General features: G+C 44.4%; 1 protein-coding gene across 16 annotated transcripts in view; it reads left to right on the top strand.

Moving 5' to 3' along the window:
* Positions 1-10263: 10263 nt before the first annotated feature.
* Positions 10264-15201, top strand: part of MEF2A (myocyte enhancer factor 2A) — a 186402-nt gene continuing 181464 nt past the window's right edge. For 14 of the 16 annotated variants that reach the window (XM_042235042.1, XM_012098353.4, XM_012098352.4 and 11 more), the window contains exon 1: positions 10264-10379. The gene's annotated coding sequence lies outside the window, so the exon portion shown is untranslated. Of the gene's footprint in view, positions 10380-10692; positions 10977-15201 lie in introns of those variants that run through there. The other 2 variants (XM_012098348.4, XM_060401553.1) reach the window with 1 other exon arrangement.

Below are 15201 nucleotides of genomic sequence, written 5' to 3'. Positions count from 1 at the left end.
AAGACATATTTGTGACAATAAGAGGAGAGAGATCATAATCTCATGTGCAAGGGGTAGATGTGAGTGGGATGTTGGGAGAATATGTGAAGTGCAGCCCCTCTTTGAATGGAATACAAAAAAGTGAAAAGAAAATAAACTCAAGGTTGGGAGTTACTGTAATTGACGCGTGAATGTATTGTTGCTTGTGGAGAGGATCACAAAGTCAGAATAAACTCTGTGCAGAGGGAACAAAATAAAATATAACAAAAATGACAATATATCATAGAAATTGAAAGACTTATTTGAAGTTCAATTGTATAAAACATCTAGCTGTCAAAGATTCGATTTCTTATATTTTTGAAGTTTATTTAATCTTCATGTAGATTTTGACATGCAAGATTATAAACTGAGTAAAGGAGACGTCTTTTATCCTCTTCTTTGAGTACCTGAATTCATCCTTTTCATCATAAGGTATTCAAGCATAAAAGCCCATGATATATTCAAATGAGAAAAGTGAAAACATTTTTAATGCTTGAAAAAGATGTAACAGGTAACATTAGAAGTTATACGTGTGCGTCGCTATCTGGCATTTAGAAATAGCCGTAGACATGGCAGTCATGGACTCTAGTGCTGTGTACTATACTCTGTTTCTTCTTCCCCATTCAGAATGTTGGCCATCTCAAAACATTCATACTTAAAAATATTTTGCAATAGTTCTAATATTGCTCAATTTGAAGCTGAACTTACGACTGTAACAATGCTTTAAGTTAAACTCCACATGAGGCTTATTATTGCAGAGTTGAATAAACTATAGAATACTAAAATATTTTGTCACTTAAGTTTTTTTATCTTGAAATACTTTCAGACTTACCCCAAGTGACAAACATAGTGTAAAGAATTCACCCAGCTTCCCTGAATGTAATCTTACATAGTTCAGTTCAGTTCAGTTGCTCAGTCATGTCCGACTCTTTGCGACCCTATGAATTGCAGCATGCCAGGCCTCCCTGTCCATCACCAACTCCTGGAGTTCACTCAAACTCATGGGCATGGAGTCGGTGATGCCGTCCAGCCATCGCATCCTCTGTCATCCCCTTCTCCTCCTGCCCCCAATCCCTCCCAGCATCAGAGTCTTTTCCAGTGAGTCAACTCTTCACATGAGGTGGCCAAAGGACTGGAGTTTCAGCTTTAGCATCATTCCTGCCAAAGAAATCCCAGGGCTGATCTCCTTCAGAATGGACTGGTTGGATCTCCTTGCAGTCCAAGGGACTCTCAAGAGTCTTCTCCAACACCACAGTTCAAAAGCATCAATTCTTCGGCGCTCAGCTTTCTTCACAGTCCAACTCTCACATCCATACATCACAACTGGAAAAACCATAGCCTTGACTAGATGGCTTTTGTTGGCAAAGTAGTGTCTCTGCTTCTAAATATGCTATCTAGATTGGTCATAACTTTTCTTCCAAGGAGTAAGCATCTTTTAATTTCATGGCTGCAATCACCATCTGCAGTGATTTTGGAGTCTAAAACATAAAGTCTGACACTGTTTCCACTGTTTTCCCATCTATTTGCCATGAAGTGATGGGACCAGATGCCATGATCTTTGTTTTCTGAATGTTGAGCTTTAAGCCAACTTTTTCACTCACCTCTTTCACTCTCATCAAGAGGCTTTTTAGTTCCTCTTCACTTTCTGCCATAAGGGTGGTGTCATCTGCATATCTGAGGTTATTGATATTTCTCCCGGCAGTCTTGATTCCAGCCTGTGTTTCTTCCAGTCCAGCGTTTCTCATGATGTACTCTGCATAGAAGTTAAATAAGCAGGGTGACAACATACAGTCTTGATGTACTCCTTTTCCTATTTGGAACCAGTCTGTTGTTCCATGTCCATTTCTAACTGTTGCTTCCTGACCTGCACATAGGTTTCTCAAGAGGCAGGTCAGGTGGTCTGGTATTCCCATCTGTTGAAGAATTTTCCACAGTTTATTGAGATCCACACAGTCAAAGGCTTTGGCAGAGTCAATAAAGCAGAAATAGATGTTTTTCTGGAACTCTCTTGCTTTTTCCATGATCCAGCGGATGTTGGCAATTTGATCTCTGGTTCCTTTTTTCTAAAACCAGCTTGAACATCTGGAAGTTCACGGTTCACGTACTGCTGAAGCCTGGCTTGGAGAATCTTGAGCATTACTTTACTAGTGTGTGAAATGAGTGCAATTGTGTGGTAGTTTGAGCATTCGTTGGCATTGCCTTTCTTTGGGATTGGAATGAAAACTGACCTTTTCCAGTCCCGTGGCCACTGCTGAGTTTTCCAAATTTGCTGGCATATTGAATGCAGCACTTTCACAGCATCATCTTTTAGGATTTGAAATAGCTCAACTGGAATTCCATCACCTCAACTAGCTTTGTTCATAGTGATGCTTTTTAAGGCCCACTTGACTTCACATTCCAGGATGTCTGGCTCTAGGTGAGTGATCATACCATCGTGATTATCTTGGTCATGAAGATCTTCTTTTTACAGTTCTTCTGTGTATTCTTGCCGCCTCTTCTTAATATCTCCTGCTTCTTTTAGGTCCATACCATTTTGTCCTTTATTGAGCCCATCTTTGCATGAAATGTTTCCTTGGTATCTCTAATTTTCTTGAAGAGATCTCTAGTCTTTCCCATTTTTTCCCATTCTGTTTCTAATAGAGGAAATTAGAGATTTCCTCTATTTCTTTGCATTGACTGCTGAGGAAGGCTTTCTTATCTCTTCTTGCTATTTGGAACTCTGCATTCAGATGCTTATATCCTTCCTTTTCTCCTTTGCTTTTCACTTCTCTTCTTTTCATAGCTATTTGTAAGGCCTCCCAGACAGCCATTTTGCTTTTTTGCATGTCTTTTCCATGGAGATGGTCTTGATTCCTGTCTCCTGTGCAATGTCACGAACCTCCGTCCGTAGTTCATCAAGCACTCTATCTATCAGATCTAGGCCCTTAAATCTATTTCTCTCTTCCACTGTATAATCATAGGGATTTGATTTAGGTCATACCTCAGTGGTCTAGTGGTTTTCCCAACTTTCTTCAATTTAAGTCTGAATTTGGCAATAAGGAGTTCATGATCCGAGCCATAGTCAGCTCCTGGGCTTGTTTTTGCTGACTGTATAGAGCTTCTCCATCTTTGGTTGCAAAGAATATAATCAATCTGATTTGTTGTTGACCATCTGGTGATGTCCATGTGTAGAGTCTTCTCTTGTGTTATTGGAAGAGGATGTTTGCTATGACCAGTGCGTTTTTTGGCAAAACTCTATTCGCCTTTGCCCTGCTTCATTCTGTATTCCAAGGCCAAATTTTGCCTGTTACTCCAGGTGTTTCTTGACTTCCTACTTTTGCATTCCAGTCCCCTATAACGAAAAGGATATATTTTGGGGGAGTTAGTTCTAAAAGGTCTTGTAGGTCTTCATAGAGCCATTCAACTTCAGCTTCTTCAGCGTTACTGGTTGGGGCATAGACTTGGATTACTGTGATATTGAATGGTTTGCTTTGGAAACGAACAGAGATCATTCTGTTGTTTTTGAGATTGCATCCAAGTACTGCATTTTGGACTCTTTTGTTGACGATGATGGCTACTTCATTTCTTCTAAGGGATTCCTGCCTGCAGTAGCAGATATAATGGTCATCTGAGTTAAATTCACCCATTCCAGTCCATTTTAGTTTGCTGATTCCTAGAATGTCAATGTTCACTCTTGCCATCTCCTGTTTGACCACTTCCAATTTGCCTTGATTCATGGACCTGACATTCCAGGTTCCTATGCAATATTGCTCTTTACAGCATTGGACCTTGCTTCTATCACCAGTCACATCCACAACTGGGTATTGTTTTTGCTTTGGCTTCATCCCTTCATTCTTTCTGGAGTTTTTTCTCCACTGATCTCCAGTAGCATATTGGGCACCTACTGACCTGGGGAGTTCCTCTTTCGGTATCCTATCATTTTGCCTTTTCATACTGTTCATGGGGTTCTCAAGGCAAGTGGTTTGAGAAGTGGTTTGCAATTCCCTTCTCCAGTGGACCACAATCTGTCTGACCTCTCCACCATGACCTGCCCGTCTTGGGTGGCCCCACATGGCATAGCTTATTTTCATTGAGTTAGACAAGGCTGTGGTCCTAGTGTGACCAGATTGACTAGTTTTCTGTGATTATGGTTTCAGTGTGCCTGCACTCTGATGCCATCTTGCAACACCTACCATCGTACTTGGCGTTCTCTTACCTTGGACGAGGGGTATCTCCTCACTGCCGCTCCTCCTGATCTTGAACTTGGAGCTCGCACAACCACCACTCCTTGGACGTGGGCTTGCTCCTCCCGGCCGCCGCCCCTGGCCTTGGACGTGAGGTAGCTCTTCTTGGCTGCCGCCCCTGACCTTGGACGTGAATTTCACCAATTTTCTCACTGACGTCCCTTTTCTGAGCCAGGGTCCAATCCAGGATCCCATTTTGCATTGAGTTGTCAAGTCCCCTTGGTCTGCAGTCTTTGATAGTTCCTCTGTTTTTGTCTTTCATGATCTGGACACTTTGATGCACATTGGTCAGCCGTCTGGTAGAATGTGCCTAGATATGTATTTATCCGAGGTTCTCTATTAGATTCAGATCAGACATTTTGGGCAGGAATATGAGAGAAGGGACATGCCCTTCTCATCGCCTCACACAGACAGGTGCATACTGTGAATGGACTTTGTTGCTGGTGATGAGGATTTTGTTCACTCGGCTCAGGTGGTGTCTGCTGGGTTTCCCTATCATAAAGTTACTATTTTCTCTCCATAGTTAGCACATATCTTGCAGGCAACTACTTTGAGAATATATAAATGTCATGTTCTCATAATTCTTTTCCCCACTATTTTTTGCACCTACTGAACATTCTTTCTACAGACTGTTATTAATTGTGGTGTTTGCCTAATGGTGGTTTTCATTCTCATTCTTTCTACATTTTTTTAAAATGGGAATTCTTCTGTAAGTAAAATCTATACTTTCTGTCCTGTTTATTTACTCAGTCAGTTATGTATTCATACCAGTATGGTCTCATTTTATTCTATAGGTTATGCTCTAATACCAGCATTAATTACATTGCTGCTCCAATTGGTCCAGCTTTGGCCATTGGCAGCTCTTTCAGATTGGCTCCTATGTCCCATTAACCTACCCTATGTTTTGTGTGTTTTTTTTTTTTTTAAAGAAACTCCTTGCTTTCTGGCACCATAGGTTTATCTAGTTTTTTTTTTTTTTTTCCTTCTCCTGAAATCAGCCACTTCCCTAAGAATCCCTGGTTCCTTTTATTGGAAAATGGCATTTAGATCTGGGTGTTGAGCACGTAATTTGCAATAGAAGAGGAATGCACAAAAGGTCTCTTTCTTTCACACATACATTCAAGATTTCAACGCTAAAGAACTTGAGGTGTACACTTTAGTACAAACCAGATTATGTCTTTTGCTTTAGGCTTAAAATGTGGCATTTTGATTTTTTGAAATATTTACAAGTCATTAGATCTTATGTCAGATTTATAAGTAAAATTTACTAGTAGAACTTTATAAGCAAGATGTTTCTCTTAAATGTGATATATCTCAACAAGACAGACATCCTTACACAAAGTTAAATTTGCTAATATGAAACACATTTAAAACCTTCAAGACATCATGAAAAATATTTATTAAGACACTTTTCCTGGTTCACCCAATAATTAATAAATATCAACTTTGTGTAAGAGTGGAGGACACAAGGTTGAATATGGCATGGCCCCTATCTTCAAGTAGCTCACAAGTTGAAATCCTTTGGGGGCCCTTTGTATTTTCCCTGTTTCAAATAAATTTGCTTTTTCCTCCCTATAAATCTTTTTTGTTCTGTTTTTTACTATCCATTTCTCTCATTGTTATTCTTCTGATCCACAGTTATGTCTCTTTTTTCCTCCAGTCCATATACCTCAGTTTCAAAACTCTGCTTAAATTTCTCCTCCTCCAGGAAGCCCTCCCTATATTGTCCTATCTCATCTAGCTGAATCTTTTTCCAGCCCTACAAGGCTAAGGATAATTTGTCCCACAGGCATGTCAATTCAACATGAGGAGACTGGAACTCATCATACTCCCCTCATCCAGCCCCCTCAACCTCACCTTCCTCGAGTGTCTTCCACTTAAACGATGCTGCAGTTATCCACTCAGGAGCCTAAGCCAGAAACCTGGAGGCAGCTGAGTCTCCTCTGCTTTCCCTGATCCCAGATTCAGTGGTCAACAAGCAGTCAATTCTCCTTCTAGCTCCACGTTTTGCTTCTGCCCTCTCCTTACCATCAGGCAACTGTCTTCAGACAGGTCCTCTTTCTTTCTTATCTCATTTCCGACTTGTCTTCAATGGGTCTTCTGAAAAGCAGATCCCAAACCAAGAATTTTGGTGCATGTGGTTTATTTGGGAGGTGATGCCGGGAAGGGCTGTGGGGGAGCTGGAAAATGAGATGTGGGAAGTGAGGGGAGACATTAAAAAGTGTGCTAATGAGTGGATCACTATTGAGGACAACTGGGGCCCAATCCACTGGGACCCCTGAGAGAAACTTTGAGGTACACGCCTCAAAATTGTCTTCACAAGGTACGAGGAAGCTGGTGTGTATATCTACTGGCCCAAGCAAGCCCTCTCCTGGGGCTAGAGCCTCAACAGAGAAACAGGAAGCCATTAGCATGTGTGGGGACAGTCTGTGGAGATATCTGGGGTTGAAAGGACAGAGGTTCTGACAGCATTGGCTAAACCGCCAGGGCCTCCTAACTGGTTGTCCTGCCTCCAGTCTTGCTCCCTCCCATCCAACCCCACTACTGCCCTCAGCAAACCTTCTAAAACGCCAAATAGATCTTGCTATTCACCTGCTTGAAATCTGTCAGGGCTTCCCTTTGCTTTCAGAAAGAAATCCAAATGGCCTGACTTGATGGGCTAAGGCTCTGCCCTGTCTCACTCCTGACTGCTCTTCCAGGTTTGTCTCTCACCACTCCTCAGAGCTTGATCAGACCCCAGGCTCCAGGTACATTGCTCTAGCTGTGATTTCTCTCGAGCCAAACTCACAGGGTCCTTGAACACAGCACTTCCCTTGCCTATAGGCTGCTCATAAATACTTAACAAACATTTGACTGTCTACTACATGTCAGGCACTATGCTAGATACAGCAGGTCAATTAAGGAATAAATCACATTTCTTGTCTTCACGGGGCTTACTCATCAGAAGGAAGGAAACATACATACAGAAATATTTACACTTCAACTAGGCACGGTATTAGAGAAGGGCTGTTAAGAGAAAATGATGCCTAATGGAGACCTGATGGATGAAAAGGGGTTGATCCTGGAGACATAGGAAATAGCCTGGTGTGTGACTCATATTTCTGAATGGGGATGGTGAGGTATGTGGCAGGAAAGGCTGAGGGTAAGGCTGACCAGTGGTCTGAGATCTCTCCCTCCTGGGGAGCTTGGGCTTTATTCTTCAGATCAAGACATAATGAGAGGACCCCTTTTCATCCTTCTTGGAGGCTTTTCGATTCACTTTGGGGTTGTCTCCTCTAGGAAGACCTCCCTAATTCTCTTCCCCTTTTAGATATTCATCTTCCGTGCTCTTCTAGTCTCCTTGGAAACCCGCCTCTCGGTGGTTATCAAGCTGGCTTGTGTTTTAAGGTGTACCTTCCCCATGGCCTGCCAGCCTCTTTAAAGGAAGGGCTGCTCCTTCTCACCTCTGTTATCACACTGCCTCACACAATGCATCACACTGTATCACACAATGTATCACACAATGTGGAGCTCCTTGAGCTGAGACACATTTGGACACCTAAGTGCTTTAAGGAGGATAGAAAAAGTTGGAGGACTAAGAGATGCTGCTCTTCGGAAGCTCCTCTGAAGCCATGGGCACATGGTCTATGCCCAGCTGAGTGCAGCAAATTGTTGGAGACACTGGACTTTAGACACATGCTTCTGAGACCATAAAGGCTGTGATAATTTCCTAAGATTGGTTACTTTAGTTACAAATAAGTGATTATGGTTTGCTAATGGATTTTACAATAGCTGTGCTCTAGAATTCTTAAACTTCCCCCCTCCTTCCTTCAATTTTTAGACCTGGGCTTTGATTTGCAAGGTGCGGGGGGCAGTTAGGGAAAGAGGTGCTCTTATGCAGCACAAACACTTTTCATTTCTGCTTTGGCTAGACTCAAAGCCAAGTTCTCTACCTGACTTTCTGGAATGACCAATAGCACTAAATGGGTAGGAGGTAGGCAGCCTGAACTGAGTCTTCTGTACCTCCAAGAAGGTCAGCTTCTGCCAAGGGTGGTAGATGGGAAGGAACAATGAGAGTATGAAAAACTCTTTCAGAAAAATGTGTTCTCATTGTCCCTCTTCTCTTTCCAGGATGAAGAGTAGGTGAATGGGGAAGCCATTGCTTGTGGGCCCTCCACCGCACCATTTTCTGAAGGAAAACTTTTCAACACTGTTTTCTTGCAGCAGAGAAGCCAAATCCAGCTGGGTCTGCAGCTTCTGGCAGGTTAAAAAGTGTGCATTTCCACATGGTTTGCAGGGTCACACCAAATTCTAACACTTTTTTTTTTTCTTTAAACCTTCCTGCTACTGATTCCTCTGAACACATTGTGGAACTCTGAGCAGAACTCCAGGTTAATCTGCCTGTGGCTGGTGTTTGTGTGCCACTTTTGTGTTGGGCTCTCCCCAGCAGGTTGCCTTGTTCTTGAGGGAGGAAGCCTGCTAGTCTCCAGCTTCCTTTGAAACTTCCCAGTTCCTCTACCCATAGCCTCTGCGAATCTGCTCACTCACCCCAACCACTTTGTTTTCAAGTGCCTTGGGAATGAATTTTTCATCTTCAAACGAATATAATTATTTGGCTCTGTGTCCACTGCATAGGTGCAGAGATAGGCAGTGTGGCTGTAGAAACGCCAGGCGAACAGCCTTCACGATGCAAAGACCACAACGGCTCACCTCCTAATGACCACCCTCGACAAAAACCAACAGCTCCCTAAACGCATCTCCTTCGCACCTCTCTAAGAAAAGGCAGTACGCAGGCTGGTCAGGAGTTCAAGTGCCCAGTGCCCTCCTCTTCAGCTGTAACCTCAGAAGGTCACTTCAGCACTCGAGCTTCCTTTTCTTCCTATGTAAAATGGGAATAGAAACTGAATCTACTTCATAGGGATGTTGTAAGGATGACGAGCTATCAAATGCAAACTATTCACACCGTTCAGCACTCAAGGTATACCAGCTGCGCCTACTAGCAACTATTACTAGTAGTAAAGGCTAGTAGGTCGAGTCTCTCTTGGGACGCAGGGAGCCTGGCTGACCACCCAGAAAGGCGTCGCCCACCTTCCACGCAGCTTCAAGTCCCGCTGTCTGGGGGGGGGGTCGGGGGCCCGACCTGCCTCGGCGTGCCAGCGGCCTGGGTCCCACCGCGCTCGCTCAGGGCAGGTGGGCTGGCGGCAGCCCCGGCAAAAACACAGGTGCGGCACCGGCCGCACCGAGGCCGTGGGCGGGGCGAGCGGAGGTCGGGGGCGCCGGGTGCGCCCCGCGGGGGGGCTCCGGTGGCGGCTCCAGAAGTCCGGCGGGCGAGATCCGGGCCCTCCGGAGCGACGCCGCCTGGCACCGGACTCGCGGCCACGCCGGCGCGCGCCCCGACGCCGGCCCCGCCCCCGGGAGCCCCGCCCCTCGGCACCCCGGGCTGCCCGGCGCGAGCGGCCGCGCTAGGCGACCCGCCACACGCCTCGTCACCGGAGCTGCTCCCGGCTGGGCCTCGGCGGCTGGTCGGGGAGGCCGCCGCGGGGGAGGCGGGGGCTGCGGGGCGCGACGCCGCCGGGCCGCCCCGCCCTGGGAGGCGCCCGAGTCCTCATCAAGTGACCAATATCCCTTCCAGGAGAACACGGTCCTTCTGAGGGAAGCGGGCTCCGGCGCGCTGCCCCGGCGCCAAACCGCCGTCATCTCCTTCCTGTGCCGGGTGATTCGTCTCCTCACCCACCCGAAAAAACATAGTCCGCCCCGCGCGCCTTTGTGGGGCAGTGCTCTTCCTCACACGGTGTGGCTCTCCTGGCCCGTAACCTTTGTCTTTCCCACTCTAAGTGCTCTGGGCCCCACCAGGAGGATAACTCAGCCCTGAGAGAGAACCTGAAGGGAGACGCTAAAGAGGGAGCAAGGGGAAGGCAGGGAGAGGCGAGCCTGGCGGAGGAACACAGCGGGCCGTGGGGGCAGTGCGCACGCGCGCCGACTGAACGAGTTCCGGTCTGGCCGGGGCCTGGCTCCTAAAAATAGCCCCGGTGTGGGGATCCGTGCGCGGATGTCCCGGCGAGTCCGGGGCTGAAGGAGGCGGCTCCGGGCGGCGCGGAGCGCGGGTGGCGGGCCCTGGCTGCGGCGTGTGCGCGCCCGCCCGCATTCGCCGGAGACCGGGTGAGGGCCGCGGGCGACAGGGCTCGGTTGGTGGGGGTCGGTGGGGCCCGAGGGGGCTGCGTCTCGGCGAGAGGACCGGGTGAGGGCTGGGGGGCGCCGGGGCGGGGGGCGGCGCCGCTCGGGAGGGGCGCCCGCGGGGCCCCCGGGACGGCGGCGCGGCGCGGCGTCCCGCTGGCGGGGGCCGGGGCGGAGGCGCGCTGCGGCGGGCCGGGTGGGGTGCGGGGAGGCGGCGAGCAGTGGTCGCGTCGGGGTCGGCGCCTCCCGTGGGGGTGGGGGCGGGGTGCCCCGAGGGCGGGCCCGAGGGCTGAGGGGCGTCGCGGGCCGGCTGAGGGAGGCGCGGCGGCGCGGGCTGGGCGCTCGGAGCCTCCCGGGGCGCACGTCGCGTCTGGGGCTGGGGGGCGGTGGCGGACGTCGCCTCCTTGAAAGTTGAGGGAGTTCCCTGGGGGTCCGAAGGCTCTCTGTGGGGAAACGCCCGAGGGCCCCTTGCTTAACCTTGCCGTGCGAGGCAGGGGTCTCCCCGAAGCGACTGACCCCTGCTGCGGGAGGCGTTTTGCGCTCTTGTTGGAAGAAGTTCCCTCACTTCTGTTTTGGAAGAAGGTTGGTCTAACGGAGCGGAACTCTCTGTGTGTGTTGGTGTGTGTGTGTGTCACTGGCCGGTTCGGTACTTGCGGCCAGAAGGTGGCCTGGGCCGGGGGCACCTGCGGGTGCGGACTCCCGACGGTGCGGGGAGACGTCGCGGGGGAGAAGGGGCTGCGTAGGGAACCGCTCGCTGCCCCCCGGACGTCCATCCAAAGTAGATCCCGGCTCGCAGGGAAGGTTTTCTGTGATGGAAACTTTGTCCTTCAGTTCGATTCCGTCTGTCTTTGATCCATGAGGATCCCTTAGTAGGTGAGATAGTGTAACAAGTTTGGAAATGGTGAGCGTTTCTGCATTAGAAAAAACAAGTTGTTGTGTTCTCCGCCCCCCCCCCCCCTTTAAGTGTCACTGTAAAAATGTCCTCAGACCTGATGACTTGATTCCTGAGATAAGAAGCGAGCATCCTGTCAGGATCCGGTAGGGATCCATGTGCGGATTGAAGAGTCATAGCACAATGTTAACCTGCATTTTAGTTTATAGTGAGATTGTGATTCTAATAAGTGTGCTTTTAAAAAGGCCTGCTGTGGTGTGTTAAGTTACGTGTATTTTTTAAAAAAATATTGTCTGAAAATTGTCAAGTTTTAGTGCAGTATGTTTTCCATGTGTATTTTTTTTTTTTTTTTGTAAATAGAGAGAAGGTTCCCTAAAGCTGTAATTAGGTGTACATTACACAAGAGCACTTTTCCTTTAAGAATCCAGCTGTGTTGTTTTGGCAACTGCCAAGTACTCCAGTTGTCAGTTTTAAAATCTGTGTTACCTTGGCAGTACTTGTACAGTCTGTGGCAAAGGTAAACAAAATAGCTTAAAGATTTTTTTCCTGCAAACACAGAAATGGCTTTTATTTTAGTATGAATTTAAGAAATGAGGATAAAATAACCCTTGTTTATTATGACTTTTGTATGTACATCTTTTGGTTTGGTTCATTTTTGAAGTTATAAGTCTTTACTCATGTCTTTTCCTGTGAATGGCAGCTTTTGTTTTAGGAAAAAAGTCAAAAGTGTCTTTACTAAAGTGGATGACAAATTTAGTTAGACTTTATATCAAACAATGAACGCATGTTGTGTGTCTAGTTCTGTATGATGATGCACTAACCGATTCTGAAATCATTTTTAATTCTCACTGAGCAGTGTAGTAAAGTGTAAAAAGTTGTGGTAATGGTGTTGCAGTGAAAATACCTGAAAGAGTGCTTCCAGTGAAAGTTTATTTACTAAAGCCATTGTGAGGTAGTAGTGATCTCTCTAAACACAATTATTTAATTCACACTATTGTTATATATAATGGTTTTATTCATCTTGGAGAAAGGATGATAAAATTATGTTTAACTCCTTAAATTACTTCCTAGGAAGTTTTTTTTTTCTCCCCACTAAATTGTTTAGGGTAATGAGTGATTGAGTGGTGGAGGATGTTCCGTAGAAGGAAAGTAGCTTTTTGGGGTTTAGAAGTAATAATTGTTAATATCACTGTTGAATTAAAGCTTGAGAATGATCTTTATTGTTAAGAGTTTTTAATGCTTCCTTAATGGGAGTACTTGTGACAAAGACCTTTGCTTTGGTAAATGGAACTAGAAATAATCTTTTCAAGATGAGGTGGTGAGGCTTTTGAATGGTGAGGCTTTATTTTTCAGGGCAGTTGCATTATTGCTTTGCATTTTACTTTTAGGATGCAGTGCAGTTTAATTTTATTAATATTCAAGCAGCAATGTCATCACTCATTGGTTATCAAGAGAGAAATATAGAAGTGTATTCTGAGAGTAGTTAAGTAATTATGAAAATATTTATTAGAATATGATTTTGAAGTTAAAATATTTCAATGAAAATTTATTTTAATAGATGTGTTTTCTGATCTAGGAGGAAGAAACCATAAATTTGTCACTGGGAAATAGCATGCTTATCAGTCAGGTTTTGGAAAACCATCTTTTTTTCTCTCCTTTTGCTGCTTTTATAAAGTCTAGCAAGAGAGATTTGTTGTAACATACAATGATGATGGTCCTCGATTTTCTGTGGGTATTTTAAATTTTGTATATTCTGTCTTGTAATCAGACCATGCATGTATCTTTTTGCTTTGAAAGATGCACACTTGGCACATATGAATGTTACAAAGTCTAGCTGAAATCTTTCTTGTGTTAGTGATGGAGCAATGAAAAATGATGTTTTGTGGATTGAACATGTTTAGCATTGCCTTTTTTTTCTAGATTAGAAAGAAAATTTCTGAATATTCTTACTAAATTGAGGAGTAATAAGACAACTATAAATATGGAAAATAAAGTCTATATTCTAGTTAGATAACTTCCTGCAAAAAACACTTTAACACATTGTGCTGATTTGCAAGTAAAGGAAGGCTGCTTGACTTTGTCGTCAGATCTTGGTTCTGATCCCAGCTCTGCCACTGACAAAGTTATGAGACATCTTCTGTAAAATGGGAAGGAATTTTACCACCTGCCCCACAGAATTGTTAAAATTAAGTGAAACAGTGGTGTGATAGGTCCTAGGGGTTGCTTGAGGCTTAATGTACGAAGTGTGTACAAAATGTGTATTGCCTCATCTCCCTCCATCCCGTCCTTCCTGTGATGATTGTGTGGGCGATCTGCCTCTTACATGCATCTTTGTGTTTGTTACCAGAAAGGAGTTCATATAATGCATAAATACAGGAGAATATATTTGTTTGGGATAAAATATCCCAACATCTTAAATTCATTGTCCTGTTATACATTAAATGTTTATTTGGCTTATCTGCAGTGATTGTTGGATTCTAACTTCCATGATCTCTCTGCATATTAAAAAAAATAAAAGTCAAATGTGAGTATATTTCCTAACTTTCAATGAAACATATCTCTCAGTGATTATTTGTGAGAGGCATCTTTAAAATAGGGTATTTAAAATTTGAAATTAGAAAAGATATTTTTATAACATACCTGGTTTAGTCACTAAGTCACATCCTATTCTTGCATCCTATGGGCTATATGTAGCCCATCAGGCTCCTCTGTCTGTGGGATTTTCCAGGCAAGAATACCGGAGTGGGGTGCCATTTGCTTCTCCAGGGGATCTTTCCCATCTAGGGATCGAACCTGGGTCTCCTGCCTTGCAGGAAGATTCTTTACTGACTGAGCCACTAGGGAAGCCTGGTGTATATATATCTAAAAAATAGCTTTTCTCTAGTGGGTAATTATAATTTTTTATTCTTCATTTTAATTGTTTGGTGGAACTAAATTATTTTTGTATGCTTTATCTGTGTACTCTATGATAAATGGATGACTCCAGTTTATTATAATTGAGAGTGTAAGCCCATTTGTTAATAAGTCTCATGCATGGCACAGGATATGTGTTAACACATAATTAATAAATACTACATTATATAGATGTTTGTCATTTGCTGATTTTAATAATTATTATTGGAATTGATACTTACTGAAGTTAGTAGTTTATTTAACATTGAATCATCTTAGTAATCACTCGAAATCATAAAAAAAAATTAGCTGGTTTATGAGGCTAATGGTGTTATTTGAACAGTGGTGTAGGACAGCAGATAATTTACTACTTCATCAGTTTAATGATTGATGATGTTGAAAGCTAGAGGAATTGTTAACAAGGGTGCAAAAACATACTAGCTGATCTGATTTCTAATAACTGTCAACCAAGGCATATCTTTTTATGGTTGTCTTGAATCCGTACTCATTTTATTTTCCTCAGAAACTTTAATTTATGAACTTAAATTCAGCAATCAGTAAAGTTACATTGTTACATGTTTTGAGAAATGTTTTGGTAGTGGGTGGTAAATTTATACTGCATGAGCTGGACCTTTTTCAGCAGCTTATTTTTGTTGCCAGCAGCATGTATGTGGAGGTTGACTTGGATTACTTTGAGGTATGATTTGTCAACCTTGGAACAAAAGGAAACTCTTCATGTAAGCTAGTAAGATAACTAATAACTGTTGGCTTATTAAAACAAGGTCTTTTGCTTTGACTGATACTGTGTTTACTTGTCTTTTTATCCCCACCCCTAGCAATCTATCTTTTCTATAAAGACTAGAATTATATTTCTAAAATTCAGATCTAAGTGTTATACTTCTTTTAAGAAAAACTTCAAAGGCATATAAAATCAGTAAAGAGGCAGTAATGTAAGAGATAAGAGGTTGATCTCTAAAATCTGACTGCCTAAGTTTTAGAATACCCACTCTAGCACTTTTTGTT

The sequence above is a fragment of the Ovis aries genome, chromosome 18, assembly GCF_016772045.2.
Source record: "Ovis aries strain OAR_USU_Benz2616 breed Rambouillet chromosome 18, ARS-UI_Ramb_v3.0, whole genome shotgun sequence".
Taxonomy (NCBI): Eukaryota; Metazoa; Chordata; class Mammalia; order Artiodactyla; family Bovidae; genus Ovis; species Ovis aries.
This window is presented reverse-complemented; position numbering and strand designations above follow the sequence as displayed.